Source organism: Gymnogyps californianus, chromosome 1 (genome assembly GCF_018139145.2).
Source record: "Gymnogyps californianus isolate 813 chromosome 1, ASM1813914v2, whole genome shotgun sequence".
Taxonomy (NCBI): Eukaryota; Metazoa; Chordata; class Aves; order Accipitriformes; family Cathartidae; genus Gymnogyps; species Gymnogyps californianus.
This window is the reverse complement of record NC_059471.1, coordinates 122,353,470-122,370,044: the sequence shown is the minus strand read 5'-3', so window position 1 is coordinate 122,370,044 and position 16,575 is coordinate 122,353,470. Positions and strand designations below refer to the sequence as shown.

The following is a 16,575-nucleotide window of genomic DNA, read 5'->3' as shown; positions in this document are numbered from 1 at the left end:
ATTTCTGCACGGATCTAAAGCATGAGAGAGGCAGTTCCACCAGGAATATATGGATGAACAAGAGTCTTCCTTGCTCCTCGTCAGCTAGAATAACTGCTTGTAAAAAAGAAGTGCTAAAACCTAAATGGGGTGGAAAAATTGTCAGTAGCTCATTAAAATGGAAGCATGAGATGTTACTTTTGGCTTTCAATAACAGTGTTTTAAAACCAAAATTCAAATTTAACTTTGTACTTGAAACATTCGGCATGTTTTAATCTCCACAAAGGCACTGTGGCAGGAAAGAACCAGAAGTATTTACACAATCAGTGGGTATTACTGTCACCTTTCAGAGATTTTTATCGCTTTTCTCCTGGATCTATCAGTTCTGTATTTTCAGATGGCAATTTCACTTTTACCTCATCCTACCCACTGGAGAGCTGTTATGGAGCCCCTCATCCATAGGGCCACCTTTGCAAGCAGATTGCATTCTGACTTCAAACACCCTGATCTCCACGCGTCTGCTCTATGTGCGGTCCCTCATGGAGCCAATTTAATCTCATATTCACATGCCTTATGTTTGCTGAATTCAGCAAAACTGTTCTGGATTTGCCATCAGGGCAACATGTCATACATTTGTTTTGCAAGAGAAATTGCATGGAGTAGGAATAGATTTTACACTGATACTCCTCCATATGTCCTACAAGCCTAATCATTGTTAAGGATGTGCCTTGGTAATGAATACCAAAGGAACTGGCATTGCTGTGTGTAGGATCTTGTTTTGAATCAAAATTGGCAAGAATATTTGTGTGAGGTGTCTTCCTATGCTAGACATGTGGAAATGAGAGGCTCTGAGTGACTTTGCAAAGGAGAGACTCTCTTCCAAACAAATAAAGGAGAGTGGGGGTGGAAGAAAATCTGAAAGGGAATTAGTATATTAAAAACCTTTATGAACTGAAGCAGTGACTGCCAATACTCCTTCTCCATTTGATTTTAGCTTATCATACAAATCGAAACGTTAGGTTCTACCCTCTCCAAGACCCGCTTAGAGATGGCAAACCCCTTCTTTTCTTCAGGTAAATTCCTCTTTTCTTCAAGGGCTACCTCTGCACCACTTCTCTCTCCTCAGGCAGGCTGCAGAAACTAGAAGCCCCTTTATGTCTTTAATATGCAGGTGAGGTGCTGTGTGGAGGCATCAAATTACTAATGCAGAGCTAAGAACAAGATATGATTCATTCATTCTTAGTCTTTCTAGTCCTGCACAACTATCTGACCAAGGTGATATTCAAGGAGGATAGTTTTACAGTGTAACAATAATTTTTATGTAATTTTTTCAAACATTTTGTATATTAATGTTGATGCTAATTTTTGCAAGAGAAAGTACATGTACTTTGAAAAACGAGGTGGTGAAGCAAATAATTCACCAAGTCTCCTTCATCTCTTACAAGCATCAGAGTAACTGTCAAAGTTTCCAAGGTTGGAAACCAGTTTGATTTCTGGCGTCTTGTACATTAAGGTATATATAAGCACAGCAAATGGGACACACTGCAGAGACCCCTGAGCTAGTACCCAAAGAGCTGGCTCCAAAACTGGGAGCAGACCTCACCTGATGGGTGCATGCCTCCATTTGATGCTGCACCTGAACTAATTGCCTGTTCTGCAAGGCAGTGATGCTAGGCTAAGATGGCTGTAACGCTCCTGGCATTTATTTTAGCACAGTGCCACATTGCACTTCATAGATGTATTGGCTCTTCTGGAGATAGCTTCGGGTATCGGTGTCTAATCCATCACATCATTGGATACACCCTAAAAGCACAAAAAGGTCTGTCTTCCACAGAAAACTTTAAGTTTTGCCACAGAGTTTATGGAAGCCAAAATCAGACCATTGAAGCTGAGAGATACTTTTTGGGGAGTGGTATTTAACTATCTTTTTGAAGTTTTAGGAACTTCTTATTGGAAAGCATGTTGCATGAGAGTGTGATTAAAAGGACATTGTCTTTCAAAGAAAAGGCAGAGACTAATGAGTCAAAACAAAATGATGGATTACACAGGCAAGGACAAGATGTATTTGCCTGGTGTTACAGAGGAATGGCACTGCGGAGCTGTGAGCACTGGAAGAAGATAAACTCAACAGGGGTTTTTTAATTAATATAGGCATGAATGAGTAAAAAGCATTAAGTAGACACTTGCAAAAATTGTAATAGGAGAGACAGGAGTATACTTGGATATCAAAGTTCCCTGGTCTGTGCTTATTCCATTTTACTGTGTGGACTAAATCTACAGTTCATTTTTTGGCAGTTGTAAACATTAATTGAAATGCTAGTTTAGAGACCAGCTATACTGTTTTTATGATGTCCAGGAGAAGTTTATGATGGAGTTAACTCTCATGCGGGTGAGGTGGGAAGAGATCCTGGGGTAAGTATATCATTGCATGTGAGCTGTGCGGCTGCACAAAGCCTGTACTAGTCAATCGTAATAGTTTTGATGTGCTTTTATAAAACAAAAGAAAGGAAGAAAGAAGCCAATGTTTTGAACTGGCAAAAGGTCCTCTTAAGTAGCAGCCTTTAAATGATTTGCTTTGATTGGTTTGTGTCTTTAGAAGACCAGATAAACAATTTGGGATTTTGGTACATGCTTTTCTCATTTCTACTTCTGATTAGAAAAAGTTCATATTAACTGGGTAAGAATTGTACGGCAGGCAGGATTTTGATGTTTCCATAATAGACAATCCCATAGGAACCATGAGTCAATTGCAGAACTGAAGTGAACTTTGACTCCAGGAGATTCTGAAAGGCACAAGCCTGGATGCAAAACATTCAGAGGATTTCAAACAGGTAGTAGTAAACTGGATATAACTGTGGGTTATTCCTGACATGGAATATGCACCTGATTTGGTACAAATTATTATAATTAAGGCTGGTTACAGGTGTTGAAGGATGGCACTGGAATAGTTCTGGACCAGATCAAAGATATTCTACAGCATCTGAGTAGTGGTCAAAATTACTTTTTTAAAAGGATTAGTCTGTCTGTAAAAATCTGTAAATTCTATTTACGGTTTTAGTTTTTATTTGTCTCTAGCTAAAGACTTTGTTTCCTTCTTTTTTCCCCTTCTTAAACTAGTTTCATCTTGTTATGCTTAATGGAATTACAGTCCTTTTTACTCCATACATTTTTCAGAAGATGCATGCATTTTCGTACTAATAGCCTGTGCACTGCTAAATAATCCATGCCAGACATAGTACAGGTAATCTTTCCCTGTTTCTGACAGAATTAATGGTAAGAACCATTTTGCTACAGTTGAGTATAATTTCCTATCTGGGGATATAATTAATGTTTGACAAGATATTAAGCAAATATTGAATTTTGCACTGAGAATGAAGCATTCTAAACAGTTCCTAAATTTACATAAATCATATTAATTAATTAATTTTCTGTTAACAATACAACATACCCAGCTGTGTTCAGTGTAAAAGTTTCCAGTCTGGTAGCATCTTGGAAAGAGCATGGTGGGAACTCTCAAAAAAACCCAAACAAATCCAAGACCCTCATCAGTCAACTGCAGCAAACTGGATCAGAGAGCAGGAGCTCTCCCTGTCCTCATGGTCATTCCTGCCAGGCATCTGGCTTTTCAGCCTGAGCTGGCAGGGAGGAAGAGCATGGGGGAATCTTGGAAATTATTTTAGAATCCTCAGGGATTTCAGAGTCTCTGCAACAGACTTGTAACACTTTGTATGGTGCCTCTTGTTTAATAGCAAGCCTAAGAGTAAGGTGTTCTTTGCAAATATTTAGCATTCCTGTTGTAGTTGTATGTGTGAGGACCCTGAAAGGTGCTAAGCTCCCTTCCTTCCCAGTCAGAGGCATGCAAGCCATATCAGAGCAGGGAGAGAAACACAAGCAGAGCCTCTGAATGTTTTTCTAGGATATGGCTTTGCAGCTCTCATTGGTGTTATGGTGTAGCTGCAGGACTATGTCCCTACAGCCCATTTTAGAATTTAGGAGCAGCTAGGGAGATGATCAAAAGATAAAATGAGCAGAGAAAGTGTACTTAGGTGTCTTTTTATCCATATGTGCTGTAGTGTATAGGGCAAACACAGAGTGAAACCAGGGACTGGAGGTCCTTTTATCACAGTGGGCCAAAAGGATCTCAGAGCTTCAGCCCTTCTTACATTTAACATTTTTCCTCACATGGCTTGTATCCTTGAAACAGACTTTAGAGCTATCTGAAAATGCCATGTGTCAAGGAGTTAATTTACTATGTTGTCATTGACAGCTGAGGCCCACTGGCCGTCAAGAACCCACAGGAGACACTGCCAGCTGGCACCACACTGCCAGAGTAGCCCTCTTCTCACTCGTTTGAATAGAGGCTACCTTTGAAAAAGGACAGGCATCAGCCAAATCTACTCTGCTTCAGTGACTCCCAGCTTCCCAGAGCCCACAGGCACTATGAGGAACATAGCACTAGTTAGATCAGAGCTTCTTTGAGCTGTGAGCCTTCAGCATACACCAGCAGACTCAGGACAGATGATACCTTCATTTAGAGCAATTCTTTGTGCCATAACATGGCACATGGCAGGAATGTCTTAGGGGTTTTTCATAGTAATGCACTCCCAACCTAGAGTTTTTGAAATAGTATCTACCTATCTCTGTCAGTAACCCTTCTTCTAGGTGAGCCTTTGGGGATCTTTTTTTTTAATCTGAACTATATCCCTTTTGTTTCAGGATCAGCTTTTAATTCTCTGGTTTCAGTTTCTAATTGATGCCTCTCCTGCATATGTCTAACCTTTCCTTTGGCTACCTGGAGACTCCTCTCTTATTTTGAGATCTAATTTAATAATATTATTTGCCTGTCATCTGACAGTGATATTTTCCTGTGCTTCAGGATTTGTGCTAAATGAGTTGTGGGTGGACTGGACCCATTTTCCTGGGGGTTGGTTGCATCTGATTGAGCTTAAAAGCTAGTTTAAAGGACTCTGTCCATTCTTATGCTCCTAACAGTATACACAACACTCTCCTTCTGAAATCTGGATTGCCTGGGTTATTTTTTTTTTCATGGATTAGTATGTTTGCGTGCTTTAAAACTGGTTGACAGGCAGGGGGATTAGGTCCAGGAGGGTATTTTGTTGCAGTTACTGATGACACTTGTAGAACCAAAACAGTTCTGAGCTTTTAGAAAACATTTTCACTGGTTCTTTTTTGCTTCCTTGAAGTTCCGGGAGAGCAAGAAACCAATTAACCAAACAAAACTACCTCCTTTTAATCAAAAGCACTGTGATCTGGAACTGCTTCTGAGAAAGAGGAAGGAGACAAAGCCATCCAGCTTGGTATATGATCATTGTTTTTCAGTGATCTGTCTCTGTATGATGAGGTGAAAGAGTAGAGTCAATTCTGCACAAGAGATACAGGCATCAAATGTGGCTCTTCAAATACATTCTTCTCCTTAAAACACTTCATTGATCCCAAATCGGCAGGCAGCTGAAAAGCTTATGTTCACGCAAGTATGTGTTGCCATTACTTTTCATTATATTGGACTTCTCCCTGGAGCTGTTTTTTTGTGTTTTTTTTTCATTATACACTGGAACATACAGTACTTTGGAGCCCTTTGACTGAATGTGAATAAAGACATACCAGGCCATAAAAATACCAGTTGTTTTGATGATCGGAAAAAAACCCCAAAACCCAAACAGTGTCAGATGGCTACAAGTCTATGGCAGTTCCTCAAGTGAGTTCTGATTCAGGCTTGTCTCATATAAAGAGGGATTCACACTTATTCGAAGCTAATAAACCAGCCTGATGCTGGTTTTGGACTCTGTGAACGATTAAGTATAGTTTAAAGTTGGATTGGAAGACTCTGACAATGAAGAAAATCAAATAATAAGGTAATGAATATCTGTGTTCTGGTGTCATCTCGGCAGCACAAGGTTTCTAGAGCATCAGCCGTAGAAGTTCTCTGCAAAAGATCACTGAATTTTTTTTTTTTGGTCATTTTACTTCAGGGGCTAGTGTCTATCATCTGAACAGTTGGAAAGGCAGAACAATACTTTCTTCTCACACAGCATATGCTTAGTTGGAAGTGGATGGTGACTGCCATTGTCTACAGGGACTGTGGTGACACTTCGTCCTCCTGTTAAACAGATACATTCATTTGTTCACTAGCAGTGAAAGGTTAGATGGGTGGCTGGAAACGTCTATTAGAAAAGGATGGACCCATCAAAAGCAGTGAGTTGGCCTGAGCTCAGGTCAGCTGGAGAGTAAGAAGAGAAGGAAAGGGCTCGCCATGACTGCATTTCAACGTAATGTAAAAAACTAACAACTTTAAAATTATTCTGAAAGGGATGTGTCAGCCAGAGCTAGCATGTAAATTTAAAAAATGTTGGAGGCAAAAGTGTTCTCTCTAGTGTCTCACTGGAATTTATTTGGTAATGTTTGGTGAAACATTGAAGCATACATGCAGCAAAACCATTTTTCTATTTTTAAAACTTTTCAGGGACCTCTTTATTAGCCTTCTGCCTACATGGTCTTCACTTCCCCTTCTCTTCTTTCCTCCTCTTGCCACATAAGAGGGATGTGTCTTCCCTCTTAAGTCATTCTCCCTCTGGTAGAAAGTTTGGAGATGAAAAATATGCCTGCTAGAAAGTTTTCGGTGGGAAAAGATGAATTTCAGGATTTTCAGTTAGAAGAATGGAAAGAAGTAGTTCCACAGAATCCCATCGCTCCAGATGGCAGAGCAACGAAGTACAGAGAAAACCAAGGTGTGCTGGGGTCTGCCTCGATCCCGGTTGGACTGCAAGGGGACTCTGGAAAAGAGAGTGGGGAGGGGAAAGATGTGAGGAACTTTGAACTGCAGCTTCCATGAGGCCCCATGGGAGCCTGCACTGTCATGCAAAGCATTGGGGATCCAGCCCTAAATGTAACTTTACAGTATTTTTCTTCCCATTGACACAGTTCATAACACTTTGTTCTCTCAAAGGCATTGTTATTTGCGCTTTCTATCTGATTCAGGATAAGAGCTAATGATGAAATAGAGTTTCTGAAGGCAAAAGCTCTGTTTTTCTGCAATCTCCAATTCCGATGGTCTTAAATGACACAGTCCCACGTTTATTTCTTTTCTGAGGTTTCCTGTCTCATTTGATGCAGAAGAGCAGCAGTGAATGAAACAAGAAAGTCTTGTGAATGCCTGCCATTCATTGAAAAATGGACTTGAGAACCATTTGCAGAAATCAACATTATTTATGATCACCTGTAGAAACCCATATTATATGTTTCTAATGAATTTGATCTATTTTTCTCTATGATCATTTCTTTACTAGTAGAACTGGCAGTTTTAAACAATTTTAAATTAAAACAGATCAAGAAATAGATAGAATAAATAGAATGTCTTGCCTACAAATGCTGATCCTGCTCCTTTTACTAAAGCAAAAGACCTTCATAATTCATTCATGCCTGTGCAGTCATGACTTATGGAGCTTTTACACTCATGAGAGAAACATAATACTCACCCTTCATGGGTGAAATATTCTATATGGACTTGGGATTTATTCTCTATTGGTCTCTCTATTGAAATGCTCATCTTAAAGGTCTGATGAAAAGTTTTGTTCAAGGATTAGATTTCTTACAGAAATTAGAGTGGTTAATCTCCAGACCGCTGACAAAATTTGACCTGTTTCTCGCTCACTATTTTGGATTATCCTGACTTTACAGCTTTATTCCAATTTTCTTCATGCTCAGGTTGGATGTGACATACCAAGACATCATGTACAGGAGTCAGCTGAGGATACTGTACATAACTATTTCTAAAGACATCTATTACTGAGTATAGTGTTTACAGGTAGACATGAATCACAGCAGATCTCTAGGCAACCTGAGGAAGAGACTCTTGTTAATAGTTTGGGCCAGCAAGCAGGTGTCAGCACCTCGAGCCAGATTCTACCGAGCTGAACAGTCTGCACTGTGTGGCTGATTTAAAGAATTTCAGAAACAATTTTGAGTAGACTATTTAAGAACGGTAATTATGCTAGAAACAAAGCCAAGTGAAGCAGTCAGAAGTCTCATCCAGGACTTATCAAAAGTACCAGTAAAATACATTTATATGTAATGTAGTTCATTACCTTACGGCTGGATGCACATGTATGTATTGTTCAGACCCACATACATGGGAGCAGTGTACCAGTATCAGTATGTGGTACGGTTTCCAGTATGTGGCCCACATCCGCTGTTCTCACTGAGACTCCAATCCTGCCATCACAGTCGCGCGCATTGTGAAATTATGTTCGTGCATTAAGTTAGGTATGCATATGAGTAGTTTAAAAAATTGAGTCTAAGGGCCAAATACACAGAATTGTGTAGGAACGCGAAGATGCAAATACATAGCTGGTGGGATTTGCAACAGCACATAAAAGCTGGGAGGTAAAAGTCTCGTTAGGTACACAAAAATCCTTAAAACTCTGGCCTGAGCCGAATGACCTTACGCAAGATACGTTAGCCATTTTTTACATTTCAAAATACTAAGTAGGATCTCAGTGCTTCTGAAAATCTGGCTCTGTGTGAGGGTGCTGGGATTTTTGTGAAATCTGGACATAAGGTCAGAATATTGATTTTCTCCATGTATCACTGAAAGCACTAGACTCTCTTCAGAAATTAAGGAATTCAGTTTAACTTCTTTGTGCCTCAGTTTACCCTTATGTACCCTAATGTATTAATGGTATTTTCAGACAGGTATTTTGAGGCTGACTTAATGTTCATATCACATTCAGAGAAGTTCAGATAAAATTTCATGTATAAATGTACATGTACAAATCGTGGGACAAGTATGTTATGGCTTTTACATAAAATGAGTCTGAAAGAGTGATTAGGCATTGCCATAATTCTAATATTGTAGAGCTGAAACTTTTTATCGCTTTGGAGGAAGTTTTTTTATCTGTTTTAGTTCTGTTTCTCACTTTACTGCTGGCAAAAATGTATTGTGTAACACCTCATTAAATAATTACTTGATTACAATTTAATTTCTTCTGCAGAATCTTCCAGAAGTAATGCACTTACAGTCTAAAACTTTATGTGGATGGTATTATTAAGTTATTGCATTTTAAACAGATTGCATGGATATGATTATTTCATTAAACTACCAATTGTTCTTGTGTGTATTAGTGCTGGCAAGGAAATAATCAGATAATGAATACTAAGGCCACAATCTGAATTGCACACTACTCCTCAGCTATCTAACCTGTAATTTTCACACAACATTTTCCCCTTCACTAACATACACTGCATTTATATTAAAATTATAGCTAAATTGCACAAAAGTCAGAAAATTCTGAAATGAGGCATTAGGTAAAACTGGCAGTTCTTTCCATGTGTATCATTAAAATAAATTTTTACTATTGGAGGAGTGCTACAAAAAAGGGAGAAGAGGTGAGAAAGAGTGAGCTGGGCTCTTGATTTTTCTTGTGCATCATCAGCAAGAAGACTTACTAATTTCTTTGTAGTGACACCTGTGTGATGTCACCATTGACTGGTAAGGTGCTAGAAATGTTGAAAAGTCATAATTCTGAAGAGCCTGGAGTTTCACAGGTAGGAAAGGTGGACTCGTTCAGTTTCTGGAGCCTTTGTTATCGGAAGAGACTTGTTGGGTGAATCCTTGGTCCTTTTGTAGGGGTTTGTAGCTGATTTCGATCAACTTTTTAGGGCAGACTAAATGATGATGTATGAAGAACCTCATGTTTTCATGCACAGCCTTATTATGTACTGCAGAAACGGGACCGTAGTTATGATTCAATATATGGCTGCATAGCAGTGAGGAAGGACGTGCCTTGGGGATGACATTCTGTCTGTCTCTTTCTCTCTCTAATCCATAGGCTTACGATGTAGCATAGGTGAAATGGATGAAGACTGTTCTTAGTGTTTCCAGTACAACAGTTGATGCAGACTGGAGTAGGAGGAAGAAAGTAAAAAGGGAAGAGTAGAAAGATAAGGAAAAAAGGTAACGGGGTAGAATATGAATCCTGAAAGTGTCAAAAACAACATCAGGCTCCTTTTTCTTTGTTCCCCCTTGCAGTTTGAAAATCTCTTTAAACTAGCTTAGAAAAGACCATGTAAAAGTATGACATGGAGAAAGCATTAAAAATAAGGTACAGGGCAAACACTGACAACAACTAAGTTTGGCCTTCATCTAGGAAGCCACATGAGAAGGGAAAAAAGGGGGATAAACAAGATGTACTTACACAGCAAGAATAGAATTGTAGGCTGAAGATAAAACACATGAATTTTCCTGGTCTCCTGCTTATCTGAGAAACTTATTTGTTTAAGGGTCCAGCAGGGAATACTGAAGTTAGTATCAGATTTTTTGTCAATAGTTAAGTGCTTTTGTTAAGCAAAGGTATTTTACCTTAAGGAAGCCAAGACTTAAGCAGAGATGGAGACTGAACAGCACTCCTACCATCCAGATGATAGTCAAAACAAATTAGTGAGGTGGAAGGAGGAGTAGAGAGGCAGGATGGTGAACCAGGACTGCCACTTCTGTTCTTTCTCTTATCTTTCTTTTATACCTGTTCCTATATCAGCATGCTCATGATAAGTTGAGCATATTGTACTACAGGCTATCATTTGACAATAGTCAAATAGTCTTCTATTTCTTAAAACAGAAACAAGAGCAGCCTATGAAAATAATTACATCTGAGTCTTCTTTCAACCACTCTGATTTTTTTTTCCTTTAAAATGTGCATCTATTGAACTCAGTTATTGCTGAAGGCAGGGAATGAAGAAAACATGATCTGGTGACAGCTGGTTACACTTTGGTTCACATAAAGTGCTCTTAATCCTTGCAACAGCAGTGAGAAGTATGCATTAAAGAAATGGACTGTATCATATGCAGGACTAGTAGCTAAGATTGTAGCTGAGATTGCTCAGTACTTTCTTTTATTATAATAATAGCTTTTATTTCCCTAATTGACTATAACTTTGTTCAAATGTAATCCTGTGGACTGACACTTGTCATGTTAAGCATATACCTCAGCTGGAGTTATTGAGTTGAAATTTTCAGCAACAACAGTTTAGCCACTTCCAAGAATAAGATTAGGGGAGGAAATTTGTTCAGTGCCATTTTAAAGTTTTATGGCAGCTCCTTTTCAAAATGAGCATATACATATAAAGGAAACCAACTGAGGCTGCCCTTGTAATCCTTATTTTGGCTTTTTCCGGCTGCTGATCATTTGACTTGCAACCTTGACATTGTTGTCTAGTACTTCATGTTAGTGATACTATGTAATTTCACAGTGAGTTCCCACAAAAACATAGATTTGATCTGAATGTATAGAACACAAATTGCAGAGAAATAAAACCATCCAGTGCTTTTAAAGGGAACCTTGGTTTTATTTCTGCCGTTCTCCTGCTTTCCTTCTAATGAATATGAATCTATCTCTTAATATAGCTATCTTTGCATTAAAATTTTTTTCTTTTTACTACAATGTAGTGCCTATGCAACTGTTCCTGCTGTTTCTTGTCCCAGTTTTGGCTGACATCTGTATATTAGATCTTTGGGGAAAGAGCAAAATAAATTGACTGCAGCTGCTTTTTAAAATATTAGGTTATCTCTGGAAAGTGTTCTCTTCTCTTATCACTCATGCCTGTCTCTTCCATGAGCTTGCTAATCATTCTGTTTCTTTTTAAGAATGGAGTGTTTCCTCTGTCATATTCCCTTGACAATGCAAATGGTATGCAATCTAAACGTGAACTTTTCTGTGTTTTGTGCCAAGAATACTGGCAAGCCTTTCCAGAGCAACCTCCTGGAAATCAGATAAAAGATCAGATTAAACTACCAAACCCTCACTGGCCATGGAAGTTTTGGTTACTCCAAGAATCTGTCTGTACTCTGACTTCTGACTGAAACATGCTTTCTGTAACTACAGGATGGAAAGTGTATATTTTTTAGCAGTGCAGATAGGTCAATGTCTAATTGCTACATCTCCTGTCTACTGGTACTGCAATAAATTTTTAAAAATACTATGCATATGGTATTGACAAACTATATGTCTAAATATAATCATTTAAGAGTCATTTTAATTAAATCTGTTCAAAGTTTGGCTGATCAGGCTCTTACTAAGCTTGTTTTGAAAGATTAGAAAATATTTGTTACTCCATCTTCAGGCCAAAATGAGCCAGAACTGTGGCTGAACACTTAGGAGTGTATACATGTGGAATGCACACCCCTCAGCTCTTCCAAGTTCTTTACCATTAACTTTGACACCCTAATCTGATGTACTTTTCCTGTATAAAAGGCTGAGGTATATTTTTTTAAAGAGCCATATTTCACACTCTCCATGAGAAACGTTGGCAAAAATAGTTTTGCCTAGCATTGCTTATAGTCCCTTGCTTTTTTGCCAGCTAATGTATTGAGGAACACAGAATACAGAGCAAAGTATCAGAAGGATGTAAATCCTTGAAAAGATGAAATTCAAGAAAGAAGTTTTCGGGTGGCTTTTAAACTCAGGTCTCCAAAACTCATGAATAATGAGCAATGGTCTTTCAGCAGAGCATGCGTGTATGTTGAGAGGAGAAGAACCAGCAGAGTTTCTCTAAAGAGTTTTTTGGAAAAAATCTCAGGAAGAAAGAGATCATCAAACCTCTTCCCAGAGTTTGTATGATCAAACTGTAAAGACAACACTAGATCTACTAGAATCAATGAGAGCATTACCCTTGGGATTTCATCATTAACATTTATTCCCCTCTTGAGATTTTGTTTTCAGGAAGGGAGCAGTAGTGTTTTTTATGGAAAGAAAATGTGAAAACATGGAGCGTTCCAGATATTCTGTCTACAGGAGCTATAGCAATAAGACACTAAAGTAACTACAGAAGGAAACAAAAGTCTAGAGGCAAAATGACATAAAAGCAGAACCGAAAAACAGGTAATAAAATGAAGGGATTGTAGTTCTGAATTTAAGCATTTCTTTGTTACTGTCCTTCTTGCTAAATGTGTAATTACCAACCTTACAGACTGAACTGTGTTAATCAAAAAGAGGTGGTGGTTAGCAGCAGATCAGCAGTTATGTGTAAATAGACTTTCAGATATTAAATGACAATTAAAGGCTTTTAAAAAGTAAATTTCCAAGTGAAGAACTCAGCCTCATGAGGGCTGGAAGGAAAATAGTACAGCTGGATTCAGCCACAAACCACTAACTATAAACAAATGACTGACAGCATGTCTGCTTCCTAAAATACCTTATTAACACCTTGTCTTTAACTCTTCCCTCATGCAACAAGCTCACAAAGAGCTACAACAAAATATTGAAACCTCTCTCTCAGCTTCTCAAACCAGCAAATCTGGAGAATGCCTTATTTTAAAGGGAAAATAACTAGCAATCTAAAAATTGGATTATTCTGTTAAATTTCATTGCTACTTTATATCCTCAAGCTTAAACTCCACCTGAGCAGTCTTGACAAGTTTGGGGTCATGATCTAGAAAAAATCCAGCTTAATGTGTGGCTGATGACAATGAGCAATGAGTGACAACCGAGAATAGGGGGAACCAGCCCTGCCGGAATGGCTAAGCCCAAAGGAGGGTCCTGGATGTCCCAGAGTGACTGTAAACTTGTTATTAGGACGTGAAGTTTGTGGCTTTTTAGCGCTCGTCTCACTCATTTTTTCAGGCTGTGTGAGATAGAGTGGCCGTGGCTGGTTGCCAGTGGGGACCCCTCAATTAGGGGAGCCTGTGTGAGTGCAGGTGGCTGTGGGAGTGTCCCATAGCAATGCAGTCGAGCCTTTTTCTCCCAGAGCCAGAGGGAAGAGGTGAAGCTGTGGTTCTCCGATGAGGCAATGATGCTCTGTGCTTGTTTCAGGTCCTGGATTCATCCCACCTTCCCTCCGTCTCATAACTGAAGCTCCTATACTGAAAACCTCATTACCTGAAGAGATTTGGATGGGCAATGGAGTCAGTCTTGGGAGGTACACATCCCTGTCCATTGACTGGAGGAAGTCTAGGGTGAGTGGGACCATGAATGAAAGACTTCTGTTAAGTGCCCAGGTGAGACAAATCCAGATCTGTGAGTCGAGAGCACCCCGACCAGGAAACAGGCTCTGCAAGCATTTCACTTCACCTGCATAAAGGGGCACAATTAAGTATTTAAGGTGCAGCCTCATATCTTAAACCATTTTGATGAATATTCCACCTTGGCTTTTTTTTTGAGGCCTTAATTACAGTCAAGAATGGCTGTGCTACCCACTGCAGTTTCCCTTAGACCCAAAATCACAGAGCATTACATAAAAAAATAATGCTATGCACTGGTGCTTAAAATTGAATGTCATTTTTACTCACAGACACTAGCAGGTGTTGAGCAGGAAAAAAAAAAAAAAAAAATCATGTACCAGGATAGTAAGTATGGTAGAGATAGAAAACAAATGTGAACAATGCTCACACTTCCTCAACTTTGTTGTGCCAAAACCCAGTCCCCACACAAGCTCTCTCATTCACTCCCGTTTGATTCCTCATTTCCATTTCTGCTTAACTTCCAACTCCAACCCCTTTCTCGTAAGGCCCTGCTTTCTTCCTGCCTGCTTTGTTTTAATCTTTCGTACCTGATCTTATCAGGAAATGTGCTCAATATAGCATAAGCTATTGTAGCTGTTTTTAAAGATTTAATAAACAGAGGTTGATGAGGACAATAATAGAAGATGCACAAACAACAGAGGACATAATTCTGCATCTTATAGCCTCACTGATTTTTCTGTCACCATAGAGTACCCCAGAGTCTCATAATGTTCATTCTTTATACAATTTATAGAAACATATTCACTTCATGTTTGGAAAGGGAGAGAAAGAAGCATTTTGATATATTTTTTAAAGTTGTTGATGGTCTTAGAAAGAGCTATTCACATGGCCCTGGAAATAGAAGACCTCTATTGTGGCATTGAGTCAGGAAGGGGGAGAAGGTACTTCAGTGTTCCTATACTGTCACTTGCACACTTTGCAGAGGTGCTATTTTCTCAGTTGTAGAGAAACCCTATTAAAAGGTGATGATTTGATATGAAGGAGAGCCTTGTCCTTTAGGATATGGATTAAGATCACCAATTTATTTCTATGCTGGGCATTCAACAAATCTCAGAATCACAGTGTAACGATTTAGTCCTATCTGAACTTGCCTGTGCCACCTGGTCACTCTCCCAGTCCCTGCAGAATACACCTCATTTAAATTTCATCCATTTTCTTCTTACTGCAGACTTTCATTACTCTTTATCTGCCCTGAAGAGTGTAATGATAATAATGTTGCTTATATAGCTCCTTTCATTTTCAAAGCATTTTACAAACATTAACTAATTAATGGAGAAGGCAGAGCATCAAATAATGAATTTTTCAATCTATTGGTGAACTATATAGACAGATAATATGATTTGTTCACTACCTGAGTAGTTCAGAGGTTGACTTTAATTTAAAGCGCTGGCCAATTGACTGTCACTGATGATGACAGAGACAAAAAAAATCAGTTTATGTTTCTCCTACATGAGGCACCTTTTTTCAATTGAATTCATGCTTCAGTCCTTCATTTAAAATTAGTTCCATTGAATGGGATGCCAGAAGCACAATATACTGATTTTCACAGAAATGAAGAAAATAAGATCCACGCAATTATTTCCAAATCGTCAAAATCTATGCATTTGACATTTCAGCTGAAGAAATAATGTCATACAATTTTGAAAGCTACTTTTGTGCAATTTCATGCTTTACAAAAAATCCATTTGGATACAGAACTGTGATGCTTTGTGCAAACATCTCACTTATTGGTTAATAATAATGGTTTAGCTTGGGTTTTTCCATCTTTGCTTTCATTGACTACCTACCATCACTTTCTGCTGAGGAGCAAGAGTAACTGCCAATTTATAACCAAAGTTAGAGACACATGAGCAAAGTAAACTAGACTGGGGGAAAAAAATCTGTTGGTGCTGTGATACGGCAGCAAAAGAGTGGTCTCTGAACTTCCCTTTCAAAATATTTATCCTCTGATTCGTGATGTAATAGTAGGAAGAATGAAAGAAGATTATCAAGTTGTGTTTCTTGTGGTGGACGTATTTATACGTATTCAGGAAAAACTGAAGGACTTGGGAAACCAGCACTGGAATGTGCAACTTTTTGTCTCCCAGAGTTACGGCATGTCTGTACTGGTTAACCAAGCTGAAACCGTGCGAGGGCTGGTTAGTGGTGAAGTCTTGTTCTCAGTCCAGAGGTAATTCTATTGGGAATAGTTTTTCACCCTTTTCAAATGCGTGTCCAGAACAGCCAAAGTTTGAATAGATCATGGAAAAGAGATGAATCATTCTGATAGTATAAAAATAGTGGGAAGGAACCACTTACTAAGTCTTTAAAAAAAAACCCAAACCCAAATCCACATTTGGTTTGAATTAATGTGTGGGTTCCCATTACTCATGACTGCTGGCAACTGCTGGCAGTGTCTGAATTGCAAAAACATGGGGGGAGTTAGCACAAATTATTATTTATTCAAATGCTATTACTGGAAGAATGCTTTTCAGAGAGTGGCATTAGGTATGGGCAACACGAGCTGCTGCTTGGGGCAGCAAATGGGTCAGAGCCACACCACCTGCTTTGCCTAATACTGAGCAGTG

At 38.9% G+C, this 16,575-nt stretch overlaps 1 long non-coding RNA gene across 2 annotated transcripts in view; it reads left to right on the top strand.

Moving 5' to 3' along the window:
• Positions 1–16,575, top strand: part of LOC127024659 (uncharacterized) — a 93,576-nt gene that overhangs the window by 62,596 nt on the left and 14,405 nt on the right. For both annotated transcript variants that reach the window (XR_007767587.1, XR_007767588.1), the window contains exon 2: positions 13,800–13,942. This is a non-coding gene — a long non-coding RNA (uncharacterized LOC127024659). The remainder of the gene's footprint in view (positions 1–13,799; positions 13,943–16,575) is intronic.